Source organism: Sciurus vulgaris (assembly GCF_902686455.1).
Source record: "Sciurus vulgaris genome assembly, chromosome: 12".
Lineage (NCBI taxonomy): Eukaryota > Metazoa > Chordata > Mammalia > Rodentia > Sciuridae > Sciurus > Sciurus vulgaris.
Window position 1 is genome coordinate 34404318 of NC_136473.1, and position 27059 is coordinate 34431376.

At 37.9% G+C, this 27059-nt stretch overlaps 1 pseudogene across 1 annotated transcript in view; it reads left to right on the top strand.

The window, feature by feature from the left end:
- The window catches only part of LOC306641920 (Krueppel-like factor 3), a 284135-nt pseudogene extending 257640 nt beyond the window's left edge, over nucleotides 1–26495 (top strand). Inside the window, exon 2 of the transcript in view lies at nucleotides 25524–26495. The product of the transcript in view is annotated as a Krueppel-like factor 3 (transcript). The remainder of the gene's footprint in view (nucleotides 1–25523) is intronic.
- The last annotated feature ends 564 nt before the right edge of the window (nucleotides 26496–27059 follow it).

Sequence of the window (27059 nt, forward strand, 5' to 3'; positions counted from 1 at the left end):
GTGTTCTTGAAAATCGCCATTCTAATTGGGGTGAGATGAAATCTTAGGGTAGTTTTGATTTGCATTTCTCTTATTACTAGAGATGGTGAACATTTTTTCATGTATCTGATGATTGCTTGTACATCTTCTTCTGTGAAGTGTCTGTTCATTTCCTTAGCCCATTTGTTGATTGGATTATTTGTATTCTTGGTGTAGAGTTTTTTGAGTTCTTTATATATTCTGGAAATTAGCGCTCTATCTGAAGTATGAGTGGCAAAGATATTCTCTCACTCTGAGGGCTCTCTCTTCACATTACTGATAGTTTCCTTTGCTGAGAGAAAGCTTTTTAGTTTGAATCTATCCCAGTGGTTGATTCTAGCTTTTATTTCTTGTGCTATGGGAGTCCTGTTAAGGAAGTCTGATCCTAAGCCAACAAGTTGAAGGTTTGGACCTACTTTTTCTTCTATAAGATGCAGGGTCTCTGGTCTGATTCCGAGGTCCTTGATCCATTTTGAGTTGAGTTTTGTGCAGGGTGAGAGATAGGGATTTAGTTTCCTTCTGTTGCATATCGATTTCCAGTTTTCCAAGCACCATTTGTTGAAGAGGCTATCTTTTCTCCATTGCATATTTTTGGCACCTTTGTCTACTATTAGAAAATTGTATTTATTTGGGTTTGTGTCTGTGTCCTCTATTCTGTACCATTGATCTACCTGTCTATTTTGGTACCAATACCATGCCGTTTTTGTTACTATTGCTTTGTAATAGAGTTGAAGATCTGGTATTGCGATACCCCCTGCTTCACTCTTTCTACTGAGGATTGCTTTAGCTATTCTGGGTTTCTTATTCTTCCAGATGAATTTCATAATTGCTTGCTCTATTTCTGTAAGGTACGTCATTGGGATTTTAATTGGAATTGCATTGAATCTGTATAGCACTTTAGGTAGTATGGCCACTTTGACAATATTAATTCTTCCTATCCAAGAACATGGGAGATCTTTCCATCTTATACAGTTTTCTTTAATTTCTTTCTTTAGTGTACTGTAGTTCTCATTGTAGAGGTCTTTCACCTCTTTTGTGAGATTGATTCCCAAGTTTTTTATTTTTTTCAATGCTATCGTGAATGGGGTAGATTTCCTAATTACTCTTTCTGAAGATTCATCAATAATCATGTGATTCTTAACTTTTAGTCTGTTGATATGGTGAATTACATTTATTGATTTCCAGATGTTGAAAAAACCTTGCATCCCTGGGATAAAACCCACTTGATCGTGGTGCACTATCTTTTTAATATATTTTTGTATGCAATTTGCTAAAATTTTGTTGAGAATTTTTGCATCGATATTCATTAAGGATATTGGTCTGGAATTTTCTTTCCTTGATGTGTCTCTGTCTGGTTTAGGTATCAGTGTGATATTGACTTCATAGAATGAGTTTGGGATGGTTCCCTCCTCTTCTAGTTTATGGAATACTTTGAGAAGTATTGGAGTGAGCTCCTCTTTAAATGTTTGTAGAACTCGGCTGAGAACCCATCTGGTCCCGGTCTTTTCGTTGTTGGTAGGCTTTTGATGACTTCTTCTATTTCATTACTTGAAATTGGTCTATTTAAATTGTGTATGTCCTCCTCGTTCAGTTTAGGCAATCCATATGCCTAGAAACCTGTTGATGTCTTCGAAATTTTCTATTTTGTTGGTGGTATAGATTTTCAAAATAGCTTCTAATTATGTTTTGTATTTCAATCGTGTCTGTTGTGATATTTCCTTCTTCATTCCGAATCTTAGTGATTTGGGTTTTCTCTCGTCTTCTCTTCATTAGTGTGGCTAAGGGTTTATCAATTTTGTTTATTTTTTCAAAGAACCAACTATTTATTTTGTCAATTTTTCTGATTGTTTCTTTTGTTTCAATTTCGTTGATTTTGGCATTGATTTTAACTATTTCCTGTCTTCTACTACTTTTGGTGTTGGTCTGCTCTTCTTTTTCTAGGGCTTTGAGCTGTAGTGTTAAGTCGTTTATTTGTTGATTTCTACTTCTTTTGTTGAATGTGCCCCATGAAATAAATCTTCCTCTATGTACTGCTTTCATAGTGTCCCAGAGATTTTGATATGATGTGTCTTTGTTCTTGTTTACTTCCAAATTTTTTTTTATTTCCCTCCTGATGTCTTCTGTTATCCATTCATCATACAATAGTGTATTATTTAATCTCCAGATATTGGAGAAGTTTCTGTTTTTTATTCTGTCATTTATTTCTAATTTCCGTCCATTATGATCTGATAGAGTACAAGGTAGTATCTCTATCTTCTTGTATTTGCTAACAGTAGCTTTGTGGCATAAGACATGGTCTATTTTAGAGAAGGATCCACGTGCTGCTGAGAAGAAAGTGTATTCGTTCTTTGTTGGATGGTATATTCTACATAAATTGGTTAAGTCTAAATTGCTGATTGTGTTATTGAGATCTATGGTTCCTTTATTTAATTTTTGTTTGGACGATCTATCCAGCAGTGAAAGAGGTGTGTTGAAATTGCCTGGTATTATTGTCTTGTGGTCTATTTGATTTCTGGAATTGAGAAGGATTTGTTTGACGTACATGGATGAGCCAATTTTCTGGGCATAGATATTTAGGATTGTTATGTCTTGCTGATTTATGCTTCCCTTAAGCAGTATGTAATGTCCTTCTTTATCCCTTCTGACTAGTTTTGGCTTGAAGTCCACATTATCTGAAATGAGGATGGATACTCCAGCTTTTTTGCTGTGTCCATGTGCATGCTATGTTTTTTCCCATCCTTTCACCTTTAGTCTATGGGTATCTCTTTCTATGAGATGAGTCTCTTGCAGGCAGCACATTGTTGGATTTTTCTCTTTAATCCGTTCTGTCAGTCTATGTCTTTTGATTGATGAGTTCAGGCCATTAACATTCAGGGTTATTATTGTGATATCATTTGTATTCCCAGTCATTTGACTCATTTTTTTTTTTTGACATAATTTGGTTTCTCCTTTATTTGGCTATTCCTTTAGGCTAGTTCCTCCAGTTGCTGATTTGCATCATTGTCTTTCATCTCTTCCTCATGGAATATTTTGCTGAGAATGTTCTGTAATGCTGGCTTTCTTTTTGTAAATTCTTTTAGCTTTTGTTTATCATGGAAGGATCTTATTTCATCCTCAAATCTGAAAGTAAGTTTTGCTGGGTATAATATTCTTGGTTGGCATCCATTTTCTTTCAGGGCTTGGTAAATGTTGTTCCAGGCCCTTCTAGCTTTTAGGGTCTGGATTGAAAAATCTGCTGATATTCTTATTGGTTTCCCCCTGAATGTAATTTGATTCTTTTCTCTCGCGGCCTTTAAAATTCTGTCTTTTTTTGTATGTTAGGTATTTTCATAATACCTTAGTGTGGGTCTGTTGTAATTTTGTGTATTTGGAGTTCTATAAGCCTCTTGTACTTAGTTTTCCATTTCATTCTTCAGATTTGGGAAGTTTTCTGATATTATTTCATTGAATAGATTGTTCATTCCTTTGGTTTGTTTCTCTAAGCCTTCCTCAATCCCAATAATTCTTAAATTTGTCCTTTTCATGATATCCCATAATTTTAGTAGATTCTGTTCATGATTTCTTACCATCTTCTCTGTTTGGTCAACTTTGTTTTCAAGATTAAATATTTTGTCTTCAATATCTGAGGTTCTGTCTTCCAGGTGTTCTATCCTATTGCTTATGTTTTCTATGGAGTTTTTAACTTGGTTTATTGTTTCCTTCATTTCAAGGATTTCTGTTTGGTTTTTTTTTCAGTATCTCTAACTCTTTATTGAAATGATCTCTTGCTTCCTGTATTTGGTCTTTTAACTGTTGATTGTTGCGATCATTTAATGCCTGCATTTGCTCTTTCATCTCCTCGTTTGCTTCCCTGATTGTTTCAATTATGTACATTCTGAACTCCCTTTCTGACATTTCTTCTGCTGTGCTGTCATTGGGTTTTATTGATATAGTATCTAGGTTTGTTTGAGACATTTTCTTCCCTTGTTTTCTCATATTGGTCAGATGTCAGTGGGACTTTGTGATATTTCAGAATTCTTCTATTGGCTTATAGTGTCCCTGTAGATTTCCAGTGTATCACCTCCCAGCCTTCAGTAGCCTGAAGTCTAGGAGTAACTTGATATTGCAGTGGTTCCGATGAAAGCTGCCCCTAGCCCACTACTCGTTCCAGGGCTTGGAGCTGGCTATGTGTGGAATGGCTCTCACTGGGGGGCCTGCTCCGAGAAGCTGGCCGTCTGGAAGGAGTTCACCTCCGGAGTGCACAGTGCTGCCTGGAGAAGAAAGACTCTAGCTGCCCTGCTCTACTCTAATAAGCTGCCCGAATCTGGGCCTGCCACCTGGTCCGAGCTTCACCGGGTGGGGGAGACTAACCCCGCAGCTCTATTTTAGTCTGTGTCTCTCAATGCCTCCCCTTTGAATCCTGGGTTCTGGAGCAACTGGAGATGCAGTCACCCTCTAATCCACCATCTTGGATCACCCTGTGTAAAAGCATGTGGCCGGAGGTGGCAGGTCTGCCTGGAGAGGTCTCTGGCTGTCCTGTCCTGGTCCCTGAAGCAACCTGCGGGCCGGAGCTCACAGCACTGGCTCAGGGACTTGAGCTGGTTCTGTGCAGAAAGGCTCTCACTGGGGGGCCTGCTCTGAGAAGCTGGAGAATCTCTGTATTTTCCAAAGTCTTTATTCTTTTTTAAAAATTTTGGCATGAAACTTAATTTATGACTTTTTAAAACTCCAATATATGTGGCCAGTAGTTGTCATTTATCTAAATGATGATGACAATGATTATAACTCGCATTGGGAACTATTTACCATGTACTGAGCAACTTTCTGAGTGATTATGTGCTTTCATTTATTTCAATCCTTGCTGCTGTTCCCTGAGATATGTGCTATCACCATTCCAAGCCTAACAACTTGACTGAAGTCACATAGTTCTTCAATGGCAGAGCCTGGGGGTGAATTCAGAGGTGCTTGACAGTGTTCACTCTCCTAACACATCTGTGGCCCTTTGTGGCTTATTTAACTTCCCCAAATACCTGAACTAGATACTTCAGCTTGTGTGAAATATTATGAATATTCATTGTCCCAGGTTAAAATGAAAGTACTCAAATGCATTTCAGTACTGAATTTCACTTATGGTTGGATTGGATTAGGAACATTCTTAAATTATCTGCCACCATTAGCCTTGTTAATGTTTGAATGTCAGTAGAAATGATTGAGAGTTGAAAAAAAATAGGCCAAATATGGGACAAAGGAAGGCAAAATTTGTTAGACTTTGCTGCTATGGGCAAATATGATTACAATGCGCTGAAGATACTGCTAGCAAACAAATCCATAGGCAGGAGTTGTAGGTGTTTGTATATTGTTACTTTAGTATTTTTTTCCTATGGTCCAATTTCAAGAGTAAGAACACAATGGGATTAGTGTCCAAACACTTAGTAATTGTTAATAATATGAATTATACTTTTTAAAAATGTTTAAATTTTATTTGTTCTAAATAGTTGTATATGACAGAAGGATGCATTTATACATTTTGATAGATCATACATAAATGGAATGTACTCTCTCATTTTTCTGATTATACATATTGCAGGATCACCTTGGTCATGCAGTCATATATGTACATGAGGTAATAATGTCTGTTTGATTTTAATATCATTTCTTCCCCCAAGACCCCTTTCCATCCCTTCACTCCCCTCTACCTAATATAAAGTAACTCTATTCTGCCCTACCCAAACCCTTTAGTTAATTAGCTTCCTCATATCAGAGAAAACATTCAGCCTTTGGTCATTTGGGTTTGGTTTATACAAATTATAATTTAAAGGACCATGATAGATGCCAAGCACAAGAATGTGGTACTTAAACTGTCAGAGAAAAAGTTAAGGACCAAGGAATCACAGACTGAGAATGTTATACTAATGTATATAAATATATATAAACTGAGTCCACTAAATTGGAAACTTTGAACTTAACAGGTAAGATAAGTTAGGGTAAGATAAGAAGGGTTCCTCTTAGAGTGCTCCTTGAAAACAGGCACTAATGAGGACAAAGAGATTTTTTAAAGGATTAGTTTGCAATGAACTGCAAAAAGAAACCTGATAGTGAAGAATAGCTGGACAGCAGTGAATTGGCATGAATTTTATTTCAGAAGAAGTACTTTTGTCCTCAACATCATTAACTTTGTGACTGAATCAAGAAGAATATTTGAAAATTAATTACACAACTATTCAAAAATGATGATTAGCCGATACACACAGGCTAAGAAAAGATGTGTTAGATGAGCCTGTTAATGCAAGAGCTCTGAGGTCATATAACACCAGTGCAAACCTTAATCACCATTGGGAACTGGGCAATGAAGAAAGAGGGCTGATGTAACCTGCAAGATATTTATTTATTTCAAGTGTTAGCCAATGTCACCAAGGTTGAACTAGCTCCTTGGAAGGGATAATAAAATACTCACCAGGAATAGGCTTTTCCATGAAGACAAACAAAACAAAACAAAACAAAAAAAACCCTAGAGCTCAGCTCTGAGTCTGCAATACCCACCCTAATTGGAATATCAGGAAAGAGGAGAGGGCAAAAGAAAGAGGGGGGAGTGGATAATTGAGGAAGGAATGAGGACAGAAGGAAAGAGGGAAAGGACAACTCCTGTTCTTCATCTAAAGTCATATCATATTCATGGTGATTCTCCTACCCTCATATACTTGTCTTCACAGTGCTCATCAGTACCTGAATTTAGCATGTCCCTTTTATCTATTTGCTGGTTCTCAACTTTTCCCCATTGTAATATAAGCTGCATACAGAGGGGGTGATGTCTCACTGCATCTGTATCTCTAGCTCTTAGAAAAGAGCCTCGAGCAGTGGGCTCTCTGGACATATCTGAGAAGAGACTTCATAAGCTAATGAATTGATTAGTTAATTAATTAATTAGTTGGAGCATCAGGATATCTTGTTTACTCAAAGTAGTGATATGAAAGTGGGAAGATGTTGACATTACTCCCCCAATCATTGACCCAATGAGGGACCACTGTGTCAAACATATATGCATACACACATGCATGCACACACACACACACACACCCCACACAATGTTTGTTTATGCAAAGGAATTTAAGCTAAAAGGAGAAAATATATTCTTATAGAAATGGAGACACAGAAATGTGTAATTTTTAATAGAATAGAAAGAGTAAGATTACATCCTCTGCAGTAATTAAATAAAATTAAAGCAGTAATGAGATATGAGTATTTAAGAGTCTTTAATTTAGATATAAAAGAAAGAAATATCTATTTTGCAAGGACACGGGGATCTGAGTATTTTTGTGTGCTGATAGCAGGACTGTCAAGGGTCAGGCATTCTCTTCACTCCATGTCATCTCAGTAGGGCTGTCAACCATGGTGTCCTTCCTTCTGCCATGGAGCTAAGCCCAAAATGGTGACAGGATTCAACAGAAGGAAGATAGAAGTTGTGCTAGGGAAGCTAAATTTTCCTCGTTGGCAAGTCAGTACAGGTGTGTAAAGGAGTTGTGTTAATTGAGACAAATTAAGGACAAGAACTGACCCTACACCCTCAACAGGTACCACATCTTCCATAGATTTCCAGGGAAAGAGAAAGAAAAAGAACTCTGTCTTCCTTAATGGGCAGTGCTACAGAGGATGTAATATATATAAGAAAAGAAAATTAGCCTGTAAGTATTGAGTTCCTCCCAAAACAAACCCTATAGAAGCACATCATCATCTAACAGCTCTGTGAAGAAGAGATTAGGAGAAAAATGCCTCATGGACTAAGTTCCAGAAACAGTGCTCCCTGCATTAGTTTCTCCCTTGAAAGTCAAAGGTTTTGCTTTGTAAGTCATAATAGATACTTACCTATCAATCTATTCATCTATGAATATCTATAGACATACAGATATATAGAAGAGAAGGCCTGAACAATTTGGTGGTTTGTATTAATATTAAAAATATTTTTAGATAGGTTTTAGTTTGGTTCGGGCGAACAGAGGTTAATTAGATGATGACTCACATTTTACTCAAAGTCATGTAAAAATGTTCATGTTTCACTTGCTTTTTCACTGCTAAGACTAAAGGACCCAACTAGAATGATTGTACAGTAGGAAAAACTTATTTGGAGGCTTACAGCTTCAGAGGTCTTAGTCCATAGAAGGCCGGCTCTATTTCTCTAGGGTCGAGGTGAGACAGAACATCATGGCAGAAGAGTGTGGCAGAGGGAAGCAACTCAAGTGCTGACCAGGAAGCAGTAAAACCCCATAGCCATGCCCTTAATGAACCACTTCCTCCAAACACACCCCACCTGCCTTCAGTAACCACTCAGTGAATCCCAGTTAGGGATTAATTCACTGATTGTGTTACAGCTATAAACCAATCTTTTTCCTCCAAACCTTTTTGCATTTCCTCACATGTGAGCTTTTGGGGGACACCACATTAAACCATAATATTCACCTATTTTCCTAAGATAATTTCAAGTAATTAAATGGAAGTATATTTATATGATTTTTTATATAACTTAAAGAGAATCAAAAGCAGTGTTTAGAATTTCTCAACAAACACTCTCCTCTGAAATAGCATACAACAAATGCCATATTTATAAACAAAACCTAAATTCTGAACCTAACCACTTTTGGTGATGTATAAATAAAAATTTTCAGTTCTCAGAGCTTAACTGGTGACAAGAGGGTAATGTTAGCTCCATCACTTTTAGGTGCCAGGGTAGTTTTTAAATTATTTTGGGTGTGGTTCTGGGTTATATTTAATATTACTTTAAGGTTATGAGTTATATTTAAAAATATTTTCTCCATTCTTCGTTTTAGGAATTTGCAAATGGGAATGGTCAAAAACAGAACAACCAAGGTTTACTACAGAGTGAAAGATCACACAAAGGCCTTATTCCTGTTTCTCCTCCATGCCCTTCTCTGAAAACAACAGAATAATCCCTTAAACATGTCTTGAATTGTAAAAATAAACCTTCACTTTCATTATTAAATCTGCAGTTGCTGCAGTTCCAGAATCACTTGGTTCTAGATCTGCTTCTCTGGGGTCTTTTCTTCAAGTTTCAGGTACTTACTTCATACTGTCAGAGACAGAAAGGAAAGGAGACCAGTGATTTCTTTCATATTCATAGGAAGATTATGAATTTACCATTCAGACCAGAATATTTTGAAACAGAAAGGAGGAAATTTTAATAATTATACTAGGACAGTACACAGAAAAAACTGGGGTATGATCATCCTACTTATTAGAGGCAAAAACATTTTCCAGAATCCTTTAGAGTTTGGAAGTGAATCTGCTCCCCTGAGCACATTCACACCCAGGTAAGATTCCAGGAGCACAGAAGAATTTGGGTTAGATGTGTGTAGGTCACAAATTGTATCTACCATATGCCAGTCCTCAAACCAGGTCCATGATAATAAAACCTAATTTTCTCTGCAGGTCTAAGAAACAGAGGATGCCTGCTTTTATGAGATCAAGCCTGCAGCAGAAGGATATAGAGCTGCAAGGGTGGCCACCATCCTTCCTCCAAACTTAAGTATTCACAAATCCCATGATTAGACACCAAACTGTCTACTGTGCCATTGAATTAGTATTCCAAAATGCATGAAGCAGTATCCTGTACCTGGAAAGAGCAGCAGGTGGTTGCTGGGTGAGTGGGTGTTCCTTGCTCAAAGCATGTGCATGGCAGGCAGGTGAGGATGCTCAGGTGAAGATACACATTTCACTTGAGTGTCAAGTTGAATGGCATTTATATTCTCAAAGTAAATAATTCCAGAATGAATATCTTCAGACTTTCTTCTAGTTTCATTCTGCAAGTCATAACAATGAATCATTGCCTCTTACATAATCTCTAACCATTCCATTAAAATAATAATTTGTTGCAACTTTAAACCAAAAATTCTCAAAATTCTGAAAGGTTATTCAGTCAGGCAAGCAGTCAAAGATGTGCAACTAAACATCTTTGTTATCCTTTTTGGATGGCATCTGAACCACTTGAAAGCACAAAGTCAGCATTTTATTCCAAGACTTTGTTTCTTATGCTGGGAACACAAATAAAACCTGTCTTAAAAACTAACTGCTGCCTCATCATAAAGCCTAGCATGTGGAGTTCCTGGGTTTAATCCTCAATGCCACAAAAGAAAACAAACAAAAGAAGAAAGAAAAAAAAAAAAAAAGAACCCTAACTTAACTGCTGGGGACTCTGAGCCAGTTCAAGTTCAAGTTCAATATATTCAGAACCAAAGGGGAAATATTCACTATTGAATTTCAACTTCCTTTCACATGCCTACAGTGGGAGAGTAAAGGTCAAAATCAAGGCTGACACTCTGTTAAAAAATACTTTATAATCCTTATTATATTTCTATTATAAAATCTTCATTTATACCTGAAATAATAAAAAATGGAGACTAGGATGACTAGAAATTTTTTTTACTTTTAGTGAAGTTGGTGTCCAGCCTAAGTAGGGAAGGTTAGATTGCAAAGGCAAGCCACTAAGTCAATGACCACATGCAGTCTGTGCTAGGATATGTGTGCAGATGCCTACACTAGGGAAATGATGCTGGTTACTCAGGGAGAACTCAGGCTCAACTGTCGCAGCTATAGGAGCATCATATCCTAAAACTGGGAAGTTAACCTATACATCAACTACTGAACCTGTCTGTTTTCAAAATGTAGTTGACACTCTGTATTAGCATGTTCTGCATCACAGATTTAAACAGCTTCAGATTGAAAATATTCAAAAGAAAACCACTCGATCACCATTGATTTGGACTATGTAATTGGTCCTGCAGTGGTTGTATCTGTATGGAACATGTGCAGACATTTTTCTTGTCAAATTCCTTAAGTAATAGAGTGTATCAACTACTTCTATAGCATTTACATGACATTAGGTATTACAAGTAATCTTGAGATTACTTAAAGAATATGGGAGGACGTGTGTAGGTTATATGCATATATAACACCATTTTATATAGGGGTCTTGAGTATGCACAGGTTTTGTTATTTACTGAGGTCCTGCAAAATATTCTCTGTGGATATTGAGGGACAACTGTATTGAAAGTCCCTAATAATGTAGATGGCAGTAGGAATCAAACAAGAAAATCAGTTTTTACCCTAATTATATCCAATATTCTAAAATGTTGTCTTCTACTTATCTTTAATGTGTGTTAAGAGAGGCACTTCTCTTTCAATGAATTTATAACATATCTCCCAAGAAAGAGAAACCTAACTGTGTCTTATACTTTGGTTTTTATGACCATTTACTAAGGAGATTGGTTCTCTGATAAATGTGTTTCCCAAATGATAGTGTACATTTTCTCCTACTCAGTTTAGTCCAATTTTTAACAAAAGCATTGGTATTTTACTATTTTTATTACTACTATTACATCTCATCACATGGTATTGATCAAAACCAACCCAAAATCAACTCAAATACTTAAAAATGCTATTTTTTTTCATAAAATGAACAAAAGGATTGTGCAGCTTTTGTAATGATTTCCTTTATGGCTCTTTTTTTCCCATGCAACAACAAAAGAATGATGTCATTGGAAAGATATCAAATCATTTTCCAAGAAAAGCAATTTTCTGGACATAAATTAGTCATTGAGGGAGAAAAAGCAGTTTTGTGCCTGTCAGACAAAAGGATTTTCATTCAGCATATTGAAATGTGAATTTGTTACCACCTCCTGCTAAGATCTCCTATTGAACCCTAATGTCACCATATAGTCTTCCTACCTTCAAAGACAATGTTGATTTCTCTGCTTTGCAGTTGCTCATGCAAAGACCACACATCACCATGTCATCTCAGGTAAAGCACTGAGGTAAAATGCAGTCTGAGGATCCTGTCCAGGTGTATTAGAGTTGACAGAGACACAGGTGAAATTTTTCATCTTCTTCAATAATGGTCTCAAAATGTCACAGAAGCAATTTGTGCTTGTTTGCTTCTCACATGCTTCATTTATCTAGCCTAACACTGTCTGTGGCTTGGCCAATGGGTAGATAATTTTAGTCTGAGGACAAATTCCATCAGACAATGAATGATTTGCCCCAAGCTTTTCAGGTAGTAGTAAGCACAATAGTGATTCTCAGGGAAGGTGCACTGAGGAAGGTAGCCAAGGAGAAAATAATTACAAGGCCAAGCAATTCTAATAGTAAGGATTTCTTACTCAAACTGCCTGTGCATTCTCAATTTTTTTGAAAACCTTAAGTAAGTAAAAAATGTTCTCAGTACACAAGTTTACTTTATCCTTTTGTGGATATAAACCCTATCTTTCTTAGAGAATTAAAGAGTAAACACAGATTTGGCTGCCTGGAGTTGAAACATTAACATTTAATTTAAAATCTTAATAGCCAAGTCACTCTTCTCACAGCTGTTGAACTATAGCTTCCCTGTTCCTGTGTGATTATTCTGTTCTAGAACTTGAACTTCCCTTTGCCCCCAGCATTACAAAGGGGTGTAAAAAGTTACTAATTTTAAATAATTAAATGGGGGAAATATGATACATAGAAATAAGACTATAAAAATAATCATTCTTGACTTGTGAAACAACAGGTAGTACAAATAAATCCTTCTACATTTCAAATATTCCTAGAGTTCTTCAATAAGTACATATTACTTGTGTAAAAGAAAATAAATGCACAGAAATCTAAGTCACACTAATTATATTGTTGATTTATTCTCTTTCTGAAATAAAGCATCAGGATTTTTCTAAATGCAGATCTTATTCAATTCTCTTCTGTAAGTTGATTTCCTATTTTACTTAGTTATTTTCTAGTTTAGAATTTCTAGATTTCTTTTATTCTTGCATGAAAAAATCCCTATCCTTGTCCTCTTTGACAGAAATTATAGACATTAGTTAAATACAAATAGATTATATTTACTATGCGGTAACATATAAATATCTTCCAAGTATTGCTCCTTCAGAGAGAAATGTCTTAAGGGTGGGGAAATTATTTGTCTGCATTGTATGCAGCTGTAATTATGAGGGCTTAAAACTAATAAAAGTCTTCTTCTCTTACCTGAAAGAAAGTTTGACTTACTCATTATCTATTATATAGAGTTTGGATAATGTTCCAAAACTGAATAAACTGAAACCCCAGAATCCTGGGTAAAAGAGATGTCCTAGATAGGAAAGATTCTCAGGGCAGGGTTTATCAACTTTCTACCTCTTTCAAAATGTATTGTTCTAGCAGAATACCTGATTTTTGAGGAATACTGCATACCAATGAGCATACCAATGAGCATACCAATGAGCATACCAATGAGCCTGCCAGGTCAGTTAGCAACAAAACACAATTCCAGGTAAATCACTTAACCCTCCCTTAATGTACCCTTAATCCTCTCTTGATGAAATTTCCACATTGAGTTGAAAGTATGCACGTACACCTCTGTCATGTGGTCATGAGGGTTCCCTGGGGAGTGGAAAGTTGCCTCTCTTTCCCACTCAGTCCTCATCAGAGCATAAGAAAAGTGAAGTCACAGAAGAGGTGACCACTGTGAGGAAGTGTTGGGATCACTGACATGAAGTCCTGATGAGTTTTGTGGCAGTGAGGGTAGATGCATCAGTGAGCTTTGTTTAGAATTGGGAATTGTCTAAGGGTGTCATGTTAAAAACTGAAAGTTTAATTTGACAAATTTTATAGTGAATAAACCTTTAAGATAGAAATATGGGAGGACTTGTGGTTGAAATGGTAAAGGAACTTAGATGTTAAGGGGTCAAATGGATAACAGGGCTCAAACATCTTTGAGCCAAAAGTTAAACAGGATACAGAGGAAGGACTTGAGAGGAAAGATGGAAATTAAAAGATGTACCAAAGAGTAGAAAAAGAGTGCAGGTGATTATATTAATACCTTAAAAAGAGAATGGGACTTGTGGAAGAACCTGAAATGAACAACAATGAAACATTATGAAACAAGTTTTGAAGGTCTCCTTGAGGGTGAAAATTCAGTACTAGTACTGAATATTTAGCTCCTTCCAGCACAAAGCTTTCTGGCAGGAAAATGATTTTTGAAAGCTATGTGCAATTCTTCTTAAGGTCTCTGATGTAGGCTTGGGTAGGTGGATGGTAAACTCCATCTCAATGGCAATATCTAATTTATCAAAATATTTTTTTGTAAAACTCAGGTCATATAACTATCCAGGTTTGAAGTTTTCCAACTGTCCCCAATTAGGTCAACATAATAACTTTAATAAATGCAAGGGGGATAATTTTTCTGAAGGAAAAATTAATCTTAGAACTATTTTTGCAATCAGCATGCATTTTAATTTGTTCATGAACAAAGCAGAACTGTGTACCAGATGTCCTTCTGCAATGGATTATGGTTCCCAAGTGAGGTTTACAAATGTAATATGGATGAACTTTCTGTACTAATTACATTTCAAATCAAATAAAGTCATCTTAAAGAGGGACATATTTTTTTTAACTTGAACTCAATATATCCATCAGAGTTCCTTAAGTAAGCATCCCAACCTCCTTCATGTTTTCAAGCTACATGAGCAAACTGTAGCATGATCTTTAAAGATAGAGATTATACATAGGTAACACAGTAAGATAATTATCTCATATATATTTGCCCAAAAGAGCCCTCCGTAGGTGAAGTCAGTCACTCTCATAACATGGTAGGCTCCCTTTCCATGGACTCTGATTTTTTAAACAAATATGTATTTGGATATGTATATGCTTTCTGGTCTTCCTTGCTGCTCTTATAGTAGGATATGTGGATGCAAAGATCAATAAAACCTTGTTTATGCCCCTAGTAACAGATGCTCATGAAGGACGTTGAGTGAATTATTGCAGACAGGTAAAAGAGGATAACCAATGTAGTCTGGCAAAGAAGAGAAAGCTGTAACTCCTTGAATCCAGGATCTAGACAGAATTATAATTCATCTTTTCTATTCTATTTCTCATAAAAGAGGAAAAGTTAATATAGTACCACAAGCAATAAAATGGTCAGATTCTTTAGAAACACATTGGAATAGCACTGCTCTAAAAAAGAGTTTTAATGGTTCCAGGACTGAGAAAATGTAGTAAACTCACTGAATGTCAGAATAAGCCAGTCAACTAGGTCAAAATACTGTAAAAGTTCTTGTAGCACTCCTAGAAACATGAAGACATTTGATGGATGGCCTCCAAAGGACACTAACTGAGCACAGTATGTCAACATATTGTAGAGATTCACTTAACAGCAACAAATAAAACAGGGTTGCCTAGCTGACACTAGATGCAGCATTGGAAGTTTCTGGTCCAGTGTCTTGGCCATTATTTTGTATTGCAGCATATACCAACAGCTCTTCTAGTTACTTCAATTGGGAAAAAAAAAGTAATGAACTCTCTCAGTTCAAGGAGAAGGAGATAATTGGTATGTTTTAGTCAGCTTTCTCATTTCTGTGACTAAAATTCCTGACAAGAAAAATTAGAGGAGGGTAAGTTTATTTTGGTGCTCGTGGTCAGAGGTCGCAGCTCATAGACAGGTGACTCCATTGCTCTGGGTTTAAGGTGAGGCAGAACACTATGTCAGATGAAAATGGTGGAAGAAGTCATCTCAGGACATGACAATCAGAAAACAGAGAGAGCCTTTGCTCACCAGGGACAAAACATATATCCTAAAGCTGCGCGCTACTGATCTACCTCCTCCGGTCACAACCTACATGCTGACAGTTACCACCCAGTTATTCCATTCAAGTGGATTAATCCACTGATTATATCAAGCTCTCATAACCCAGTCATATCACTTCTAAACTTTCTTGCATTGCCATACATATCTACACCACAACGGAATATAAAGATATACTTTAAAAAGAATAAAAGTTGTGAATTGCAATATAATCAATATATAGAAATAATTGTAACATAAATCTTAAAGAGAATCTTTTATATTTTGACTCCAAAATGGTACAGTTGGTTTGCCAATATAGTAGTAATTATAAAACACTTTTCTCTGCCCTAATACATACCTGGTCATCCCTGTATGGCTCTCTACAGCCATAAAACTTTGAACTGCTCTGTGAATTACCTTTGTGGATATTAAGATTTTTTTTTTCACATATATGTGTCCTATTTTTCTCATCAAAGATTTATAAAAGGATGTAATTTCTCCTTTCCTTATTTATTCTTTCTATGTCCCCTACCTTCTTTTCTGTCTCTCCACCTTTTGTCCCACTTTTCTCCTTTTTAGTCAATTAAGGGGTTGTCTCAACTCATGTCTCTATCTTTATTTATACCACATCCTCTACCCTGAACCCTTGGACTGTCTCATAGTCTTAGAACTTTACTGGGTACCGGGAAAAGCATTCCATATACAAGGAGCAGTAAGAACTGGTCTTGGAAGGTGGTGAAGTTGACTTTTGCTTCTCTCTTTTCCAGTGCATCTCTGTGAGACACACAGCCCTGTGGGGAGATGAAGGTTTACCTTGGAAGTGATGCCATTTACCAAGGGCATTAAAAGAATGGCAGTCCTGGGGACCACAGAGTCAGGGTCCACCTCTGATCTCAGAGGTAGGAGGAGAAGAACTCATTATACGTAAACTAGGCAGTCAAGACTAGATTCACTCTCAGAGTCATAAATCTGCCATAGCAGCAGAGGAAATGCCTTAGGAAAGGTATATGCTTTAGACCTAAAAGAGCTGTAAGCTTTGGAATCCCAACTGTGGGAAGGCTTTGAATTATTTTAAATGAGCCAAATAGTTAAAGATACAGATATTTACATCTGACCCACAATCACTGATATGGTGAGTGGTCCTAGGGCACCAAAACATCCTTATTTAATGGCTATCTCCCACTCTCCAGCTGCAAGGTTACAGGACGCAGTGCTGTGCACATACAACATCCCTGCTGAGCTTCCAGCCAAGGGCTGACATGGCACCCAGTGACCTGGTATCAATGTTTCTAAAATAAGGCAAAAAGATTATATATATATGAATGACTATGTTTCCTGGGATTTCTGTCAGTAGAAAATAACCAAATTAGACTTAGATCCTACTGTGGAGAAAACACACCAGAGTGCTTGGAGAAATCCAGGAAGGAGAACATCAGAAAGGGAAGAACAACTTTTTGTGTGTGTGATGGAGTGGGACTGCGTGACATTTGATGTGAATATTGAAAGTAATGAGTTGTTGCCATATGTCCAGAGCTGAAGGGATCACTGCCTGGCCTAAAGCCCCTGACTAACCTAGAGGTCACACGCAGAAAATTCCTGTGTACTCTAAGCTTCCAGTGGCTCTCTCTGAAAGGAGTCATGGTGTCATGTTCAGACAGGTAGCAGGCAGCCCAGAAGGACCAGGAGTGAACATCTCTGATGTGGCCCCAAGTCAGTGATTCTGGTAATTGGTGGAGAAGTGTCTCAACTCCCCTGCTCCTTGAGGAGACAATTCTGAAGTGTGATCCTCAGTTTCTCAGAAGGTCCCGGGTGGACAGAGCTGCTTCTTCCCATAGCAAGTAATCTACCATTACTACCTCTCTTCCCTTTTCTGTCTTGCTTCCCACTACCTCATAGTACTTCCTGGGACTAGACTTCTTCACCTGATAGAGGGAAAAGAAAAAAAAGCTACCAACTTGAATCAAAATCCTTGCCTAAGGGTTTTCATTGGAGGGAATAAAACTAAATAAAACCAACCTGAGCTGTGAAGAAGTATGCATCTGTTTAATCCCTTGCAAATCTGGCTTCCCGCTAGACTAAGCTTTTCAGGGAAAGGGTCTCTGTGGTTTTGTACCTACTATACTATATACTTATACTTAACAGTCTTTAAATGTCTGCTGAATAAGTGAATGAAGTACCTGAAAATGTCCATAATTTATCATATTTTCCATCTTCTAAGCAACATGGTTGGGTTATTGGATAAAAGCAAACTGGTGAGAACTACTATGGTTAATAAAAAGTGGTATTTACTTCTTCAAGATGTCTATTTAGCTTTTAGCATGATGAGAAGCAAAGATGACCTACCAGTCTAGGCCTACCTAGAGTTCACTGAGCAAACACACAACATATGTGCATACACACACACACACACACACACACACACACAACTTTTCTCAGTGCTACACAAGGTGATACTGATACTACACACACAACGAAGGAACACCCTTAGGGAGAAATTTTACTTGCTTCTGTCCAAGTGGAAAAATGTCTGAGACCCAATGTTGAAAGAAAATAATTCCAATCATTTCTATCTCTTATTTTTCCCTCTAATTTTTGTATCTTCCTATCTTTTTCTGACACTCACCCAAATTAAATATATCTCTAATAAGTCAAAGAATGGTTCAATATCACTAATTCTAATTCAGTGAATTGGAATTATAATTCTAATCACTAAGTCAGCGTCACATAATACTAGTTTTCTATAGTCATTTTTGAGATAAAGGGCACAATGTATCATCAGAGTAGGAGGTGGAGCTCTAGAGTGTTGGAGATATTCCCATGAACTCATTCTGAGAAGAGGTAGCTTCTGGGATGACACACAAAGCCTGGTAAGCAGACTAAAAACCAAAAACGGATAAAAGCTTATTGCTTTCTCTGAGCCAGGTGCAGAGGGATACTCACTTAAAGCATTAAGAGGCATAGTGGACCCTGGTGGTTGGGAGTGTTGGGGTAGAGAATGGGTCAATACAATGGGGTAAGTCTGGGTAGTACTGGAGATATCACAAGGAGGCAGGCCAGGGGGTGACTGGTCCTGTAGAGTGATGCTGTGCAGCTCACAGCTCACAGCTGTGCTGATCAGTATCAGTGATCACCTCCTCTGTGCTCTACTTCCTCTCCAGGATGACTTGTCCAGGATGAATTTTCTTTCACACTTCACCATATGGTCTTCGCTAAGGGGGATGAACAGAGAGGATTAATGTAGAACAAGTCATGCCCTGCTTTCCAAATCCTGAGTCATGTTAAGGGAACAAGCAGAAGAGTGTTAATGAGATGGGGTGGGGACACAAGGAACCATTTCCTACATAAAACAGCATATCAGGAAGATTTTTAGAAATAAAATCCTCCTTCTGATAATTGGTTCCAAGTTCCCTCATTTTATGGACATTTCATAAAACACCTCAATTCCATGCAATGGGAACCTGTTCTTTGTGATCATGAAGCCATCAGATTCCCTGAAAGAATCCTCAGGAGCAGGCTAGTGAGAACTGACCTCTGCCTCTCCTCAGTGTCCAACAAAAATATTGTCCCATCATTTGTCATGTACCAACTACTTTGCAGGAAGGAACAAACACTGTTTATTGATTATGGTGCTGGCTCATTGCATTGATGTAGGTTAATAATTTGTTCATTTTAGCTACTATGATTTGTTTGTATTCATCATTATGGTCCAGGAGCAAATTTTAAGGAATTTGAATTTTCAGACCTTCACTTGAATTTCTTCTGGATTTTAACTAGTGAAATTATAATTCATCAATCTGCAAATTCTTTTCTGCCATTTGAATACCATCTTGTTGGACTTTGCCTTTTGAGATAAATTTGTTAGGCTTAATCAATGTGTGTTAGTTTCTAAGTCTTCTCCACATCAGTTTCTGGAGCCCCCTCTCCACACCAGCCAAAATAAACTGCACATAGATTATTAAAATGCATCAAAAGTGGAATATTGAATGACACTATTTATGAAATTTTGATCTTGGGGAAGTTTTCTGAAAAAGCTCTTGTACACAGATAGTCCAGATATCTTGACCTTCAGGGAACATGAGAGTCACCCCTGCAGCCAGCCTTTCATCTAATTCAGTGCACTCCCAGAACTGACATTATTTATGGAAAGGTAAGTTGTTGGTTGGGTGAATGTCCAGGGTTCTTGGCATTGTAGGTACTTAAATAAATCAAATGATCCAGAAAACTAGCATTATGTGAGACCTCCACTTGAATTACCACCTCCCTAATGCCCACTGGAAAATCAAAAGGGGAGGAAAGGCCCTCATTCATTACGAGGAGGATCAGGGCCAGGGAGAAGGAGTGAGCCCAGCCAGGCATGTCTGATGTTCAGTGACATGGGGACTTTGGAATATCACAGTAGATGACAGAAAAAGATGATGCTCCTCAGAATGAGAAATTCAACTTAGATATTTCTGGTGCAAACTTAACTTCTAGAATCTGAGTCGCTCCTCAGCACATTGCCCTGAAACTTTATGGAAGCATACTTACAATTTTATTCAGATTTTGGTTTTACTGTTTTATCATTTTATTAAACAGCTTTATCCCTATGGCTTGGTTTTCAAAAATCAAGTTATCCTGCAGTCTCAAACTCTTCTCAGATATTTGTCCTCAGGAAAAATAAACTGTACTTCAACATATTGAAGAAATGCAACCCAGACATCTAAAAAGTTTGGATAAAGACAAAAAGATATAATTGAATATTGACTAAATTAAAGCTATTTTTTATCCCTTACTTGAATATTGCTTTCTAATATGTTCTAATATGTTCTTGAAGAGGACTTTGGGACATGCGTGTCTACCTCTATCTTTCATGTCCCCACCATGAGGTAAGTGGCTTTTTGTCTTGCCTCACAGTCCCAACATGATGTGCTGCCTCACCATAAACCCAAAAGCAACAGGCTCAATTGATCATGAACCTGAAACCTCCAAAAATGTGAACAAAAATAAGCCATTCCTCTTTATAAGTTGATTTTCTTGGGCATTTGTTACAGTAACAGAATGCTGACCAACAGAGTAGGAAAACTGCTTTCTCAGAATAAGGGCTAGATTTCATGAAGTCACTTTGAGGTAATGACAGACACCAGAGGGTCTGACCCAGCAGCCTCTGAGGGTGTCACTGAGGTCAGTAAGGCCTTTTAGCCAAAGGTCTGGTCAGACTGGGAGTGGCCAAACTACTGTAAGCCATCAAAGATACTGGCAGGCTCATTTCTGCAGAATTTATAGCACACAACCCCCTTTGACCAGGAAGCCTAAAAGTTATACAGTCTTCTTGGTCCCTACCCCATCCTCAGTGCTTGGATCTCCTGCAGGAGCATTTAGCAAAGCAATCCACTGGCTTCTTCTTTGGGTTTCCAAGATGACCTCTTCACCAGGTATAAGAGTTTCTTCACTTCAAAGTTCACTGTTCACACTGTTCTTGCCTTGTGCTTTAGAAGGCTGGTCTCTGCCTCTCTGAACAATAGTGGCATCATAGCAATGAAAGTATGAAAACCCAAGCAAGTGCTGGAAGATAGGGTGTGGGGGCACTGCTGTCAGCTGTTCTCTGAGCATGCATTACAACAAAGACTTCATTGGTGTGGTTGGTGAGCAATTCAACATGGCAAATCTTTCCTTCACAGCAAGACCTATGGTCCAGTTACAAATGAACAAGTGATAGAAAATTCTGAAAAATCGGAATGGGGAAGGGGTAAAACATAGAAAAACAAAGCCTTCTTCAGTTGCATCCAAAGAGGACCATGAGTTGGTTATTCAGTCTATGCATCACCAGGTATTTGGGTTCCTGTCCTCTGCAATGGATGAACAGGGAAGGATCACTTTGAGAATCTTTTCATCTTAACTATGATTTATCTTCATCAAACCCAATCATAATCAAGGCAAAGAGTGGAAGGGAAATTGAATAAGACTGCTTGATTGAGTCACCAAATCTTCTAAAGGTTTTAAGAGTAAACACTGAAGCAAAAGTAAAAGCTAGGAACCTTTTGGATTAGTCATTGATTTTCTTTCTCAGTGTTACTTATTAGGGGAAAATAATGACTCACTTTTTTCTATGCTCACATCTGATTTGTATCATTACTGCAGCAATGGTTTACCAATTGTTGCTCCTGAGTGGTTATACAACAAAGGGCTGGGCCACAAAGAGCATAACATATTTTCAGGGGAAGTAATCTCCTGTCATAATAACAGAGCACAGTTGGTGTGTGCCTTGACCTGAGATTTGTAGTCATTCTTGGAGGCTTCTGTGACAGCAAGGCAATACAAAGGCACAAATTCTAAGTATTTGTGTTGGTGGTTCTCAACATGGGTTGAACATCAAGTTCACCTTGGGGAAATTTTAAGAAGGTCTCAATACCCATGACCTCTAGCTAATGTTCTGCTTCAATTGTTCTGGTGGTATTCCCTCACCACCCCACCAACAAATTTTGCAAGACCCACTCTGGTGATCTTGGTATAGCCAAAGCCAACAGCCACTGATGTTGGAGCCATTTTCTGTGCTTACAGGCTAAATCAAATTATAAAACCTCATGAAATTAATACACAATCAAATAGTCTTTTCTCTAAGATTTCAGGATACCAGTCATATATGAGTTAAATACTCATTTAGATCACAAAAAGAAAAAATTAAATAAATTAATTATTCCAACATGTGTTTATAGTTCATTGCATTAAAATGAGGCTAATCTCTCAGACTCTCATTTTCTCCTCTGAGCAGAGGCAGTGGGTGAGACAAGGTTTCCTGGGTAAAAGGTGTCACTATTTTCATATTTCTACCTTCTAGTTTCCCTGTGCAGCATTCTTGGTGATTCGTGGCCATGAACAAAAACAGGTGAGCTGGGCTCTAGTGTTCATGGGTCTGTCACAGGTGAGTTGCTCACAGACTACCAGAGCTGGCTTTGGACCATTCACCCAAAGTCTGAGGCCCAGAGTATAGAGCTGGAATTTGAGACTCATCATGCATTGCTAAAGTAACATTATTTCTCATTGGAGGACAGTCTTTTGACTTCTCGTTGGTCTCTGTTTCATTGCTGTAATGGAGTCTTTCCTCAAAGTATGAACACATTCAGTATGTTGTTCATCCTTCACAACTTACCATCACTAGCATGAAATATTAAATTTACAGACCAACCTGTGCACACATGATCTTACTGTATGTTCAGAATCACAGCTGTGGAGACAGTCAACAAAATGACATTCATTTTTGGAGGCACACTTTTTGGTGATGGAGATATTCCTTCCATGGGTAGTGAAGTGATGAACTGTCTTAAATGACACTGTGTATCTAGGTAAAAGAAAATTTAAAAAAGCAATGAAAACAAGGCAATTTTATTTTCCACATTGCAAAAGAGACCTCTCAAAAATTGCTCTAGGAATGACTAACATTCATGATGAGCCTTAAGTTTTTGGCAAGAAATTTAATAGCAGTGAGCTCTAGAGTTTCCAGGTGAATTTTATTTTTCTGCAATAACATAGCTTTTACAACACATATGTGTATTTAAAATTAATATAGTCATCCATCCTTTAAACTAAAACTGAGAACAAAATGCAAACTTTTCATCAAAATCAGGGGTCTGATCATTGAATAAGGTTTGTCTCTGACACAACCCCCTTCTTCTGAAGCACATGTTCTAGAACTCTAAGATGAAAATTGCAAGTGTAAATGCAACAAGTCAGAATACTTGTTTCTGCCTATTCAACATTTGTTTCTTATAGGTGATATGGTGAATGAAAGTTAAAAGATGGGGTTCCTGGTCTAAAGAAGTAGCACTTGTCTCACATGCATGAGGCCATTCTGGGTTTAATCCCCAGAATATGGACTGGGGTGGGGGAAGATGGTGTTTCCAATCACATATTAAGATCATCCTCTCTTCTCATCTAATTTTATTCAAGTTCTTTATCTTCCAACATGTTTCTTCATCAAGGAATTTCCATTTTCACTTCCTTTATTTTTAAATTTATTCTAATTACACATGTCAGTATAATGCATTTTGACACCTTGTACACAAATGGAGCACAGCTTCTTTCTCTGGCTGTACACGGTGCAGAGTCACACCAGTAGTATAGTCATAAGTGTATAAAGGGTAATAATGTCCATCTCATTCCACCAAATCACCTCCCATCCCCTCACTCCCCTCTGCTCAATCCAAAGGTCCTTCATTCTTTCCTACCCCTACTACCCCTTATGGTTCAGCATCTGCTTATCAGAGAAAACATTCAACCTTTGGTTTTGGGGTTTTGGCTTACTTCACTTAGCATGACAGTCTTCGGTTCCATCCATTTGCCTGCAAATGCCATTATTTTATTTCTCCTTAAAGCTGAGTAATATCCCATTGTATATATGTATCACATTTTCTTTATTCATTTCATCTGTTGAAGGGCACCTAGGTTGTTTCTATAATTTAGTTATTGTGAAGAGCTGCTACACACTGATGTGGCTGCATCACTGTAGTATGCTGATTTTAAGTACTTTGGGTATAAACTGAGTAGTGGAATAACCGGGTGAAATGGTGGTTCCATTCCAAGTTTTCTAAGGAATCTCCACACTGCTTTCCATAGTGGTTGCACCAATTTGCAGTCCCACCAGCAATGTCTGAGTGTACCTTTTCCCCACATCCTTGCATCTCTTTCTTTTTAATTAACTCTTCCTTTCTGCTTCCAACTTCTGCAGAAAAGTCTGCATAGCATTATGCTTATAGTTTTAACCACAAACATTTTATTATTTGAAGTTTCTAAGAAAGTTATTTCATTCACTATCCTAAGACATTTTGCTCTGATTCTGTGTCTCTTGTACAACTACCTCAGGTCAAGGAAACTCTTCTTAGTTTGTTGATCAGGGACCACAACACTGACCACATCATGACTGGGGCGGGGGCAGGGAACTGAATTGAAGTTGAGAAGACTGGGTTTATGAAATGGCCTGTCATAAAAAATAAGCTACTTTAGATCCTTTGAGCTCATTTTCTTTTTAGAAAAATTATGATAGCTAAGTGCACTGGCATTCTGATAGGGTTGTTGCAAACTTTAAATAACATTAGCAATAGCAAACACATACTGGGTGTGAACCTTCAGCCAGGCACTCTTCTAACTTGTATTCACTTATTCGGTGCTCACCACACACCTTGAGGTAAGCTAACTGAACATCCTCATTTTACAGATGAAGAAAATCAGGCAGTTTCTTACCCAAAGTAACACAGGTAGAAAAGTCACATAGATGGAAAGCCACATCAGTAGAAAGGTCACATACGTGGAAGGTTTCATAAGTGAATAATTCACACAGGTGGAAAGTCACACATATGGAGTGTAGGCTTCTAATGCAGCAGTATCCTAGGATGTGCACTCTTAATGTTAATATAGACACTGCTGCAAAAAAGTGCTGCCTGCAGAGCACTCTGCAACTGTGGCTGACCCCTGGATTCAGAATGAAGAGGACAACTAAATGTTTTAGAGAAGGAATTTCAATTTTTAGTCCAAACAAGGTGGAATTGAAAAACCAATAGCTGTATGTGTTCATACAGAAAATCGCACATGCAAAAGCAGCCTTGACAAGTCAGCACTGAAGCCAATGTAAGTAAAACTAGAAATGCCATTCTTTTTGCATCCTGTTACATAGGGAACCTTTTAACAACACCGAAAGAGTGCAGAAGTGAAGCTGCAAGGAAAAAAGGAAATGTGAGATGACAAAGAGCAATAGCTGCAGGTCAGTTTGCTCACCCCCAAAATGGTTGACTATCACTCCTGTAAATAATGACACAGTGAAAAGAAAATATACTACCAGTTATAATTCCAGGTAGTTAGTATCTCTGGGACTTGGTAGACATATCAAGAATGAGCTGCTATGCCATGTTGCAATGGAGGATCACTTGGTGCTGATCTCCAGGAGTCAGTTTCTGACATGCAGAAACAACTTTTCCACTCCCCTTTTCTGAATTGTATTGGTGTTCTCATTTTCTCCACACCATTACCTTATAAGTTCTTTCAGACCCCAGAGGGCCTATCACATGGATTACAGGTGGAGCCAGCGGACCTCGCCGTGAACAAGTGGTTCGCCTCCCTCGGATGGGAATTCTCCTTCGTTACTCAAGTTTCCATCCTTGCCCAGGAGAGCGTTTCCCCTATTGAACATGCCTTCTTCTAGCCCACCGATTAAAAAGTGCTCACCCACTTCCCCGGGCGTGCAGCCCTTCAGCGTGCCGCTTCCCGTGCCACAGGTGATGGCAGTTGCCCTCTCTGGGCACGGAATCCGGAGCCCAGGTATTCCGCCCATTATCCAGTCAGTCGTGGTGCAGCCTGTCCCCTTCATGTACACCAGCCAGCTCCAGCAGCCGCTCATGATCTCCTTGTCAGAAGAGATGGAAAATTCAAACAGTAGCATGAAAGTACCTGTAATCGAATCACATGAGAAGCCCATGTTACAGAAAAAAAAAATTAAAATTGAACCTGGGATTGAACCACAGAGAACAGATTATTATCCTGAAAAATGTCGCCACCCCTTTTAAAGAACTCTGTGTGTCCCACTCAAGCATTGTTGAAAGAGAATCACCCTTCAGTCATGGTGCAACCCGGGAAGAGACCTTTACCTGCAGAATCTCCAGATACCCAAAGGAAGCAGAGGATACACAGATGCTATTATGATGGATGCAACGAAGTATACACTAAAAGCTCCCACTTGAAAGCACACTGACGAACACATACAGGAGAAAAACCCTACAAATGTACATTGGAAGGATACACATGGAAATGTGCTTGGTCTGATGAACTAACAAGACATTTCCAAAATGGAATGAAACCTTTCCAGTGTCCATACTGTGACTGTAGCTTCTCCCGCTCTGACCACCTTGCCCTACATAGGAAATGCCACATGTTATTCTGAAAGCCTCCGTCTCTGCCTCATTGTGACTCTCCACTCTCCTGCCTCTCTCATTCCTCCCTCCCATTATCTAACTCATTTTTTATATGTTCATTTTAATTTTGATTCAGCTGGTCTGAATCTCTAAATTTATATCATTCAAAACTTCCATACTCTACTCCACCCTCTCCTTACCACAGTTCAGACCTAAAGAATATGAACACTCCCTCAACCCCCCAATGCTAAGCAAACACTTCTTATAGAAACATTTAATGTAATGAGAATAAGGAAACTTGTAAAGTAACATAACCAACTGTTGGTTTCTACATGTATTCCTTGAAGAATTTCAAAGTAAATGTATTAGAAATACAGTATCCAGCCTGTCAAAAAACAAAAACAAACAAACAAAAAAAAACACAACAACAGCTATTTGCCTACTCTACTTTTCAGAGAAAATTTTGCAGTTTTTTTCTTTTAAATTTATTTGCTTGATTAACTTTTTTTATACTGAAGGAATTCTTCAATGATATGTACTAGTCTCTACTGGTAAATACATTCTGATACACAATGACATTTTAAATATTTTTA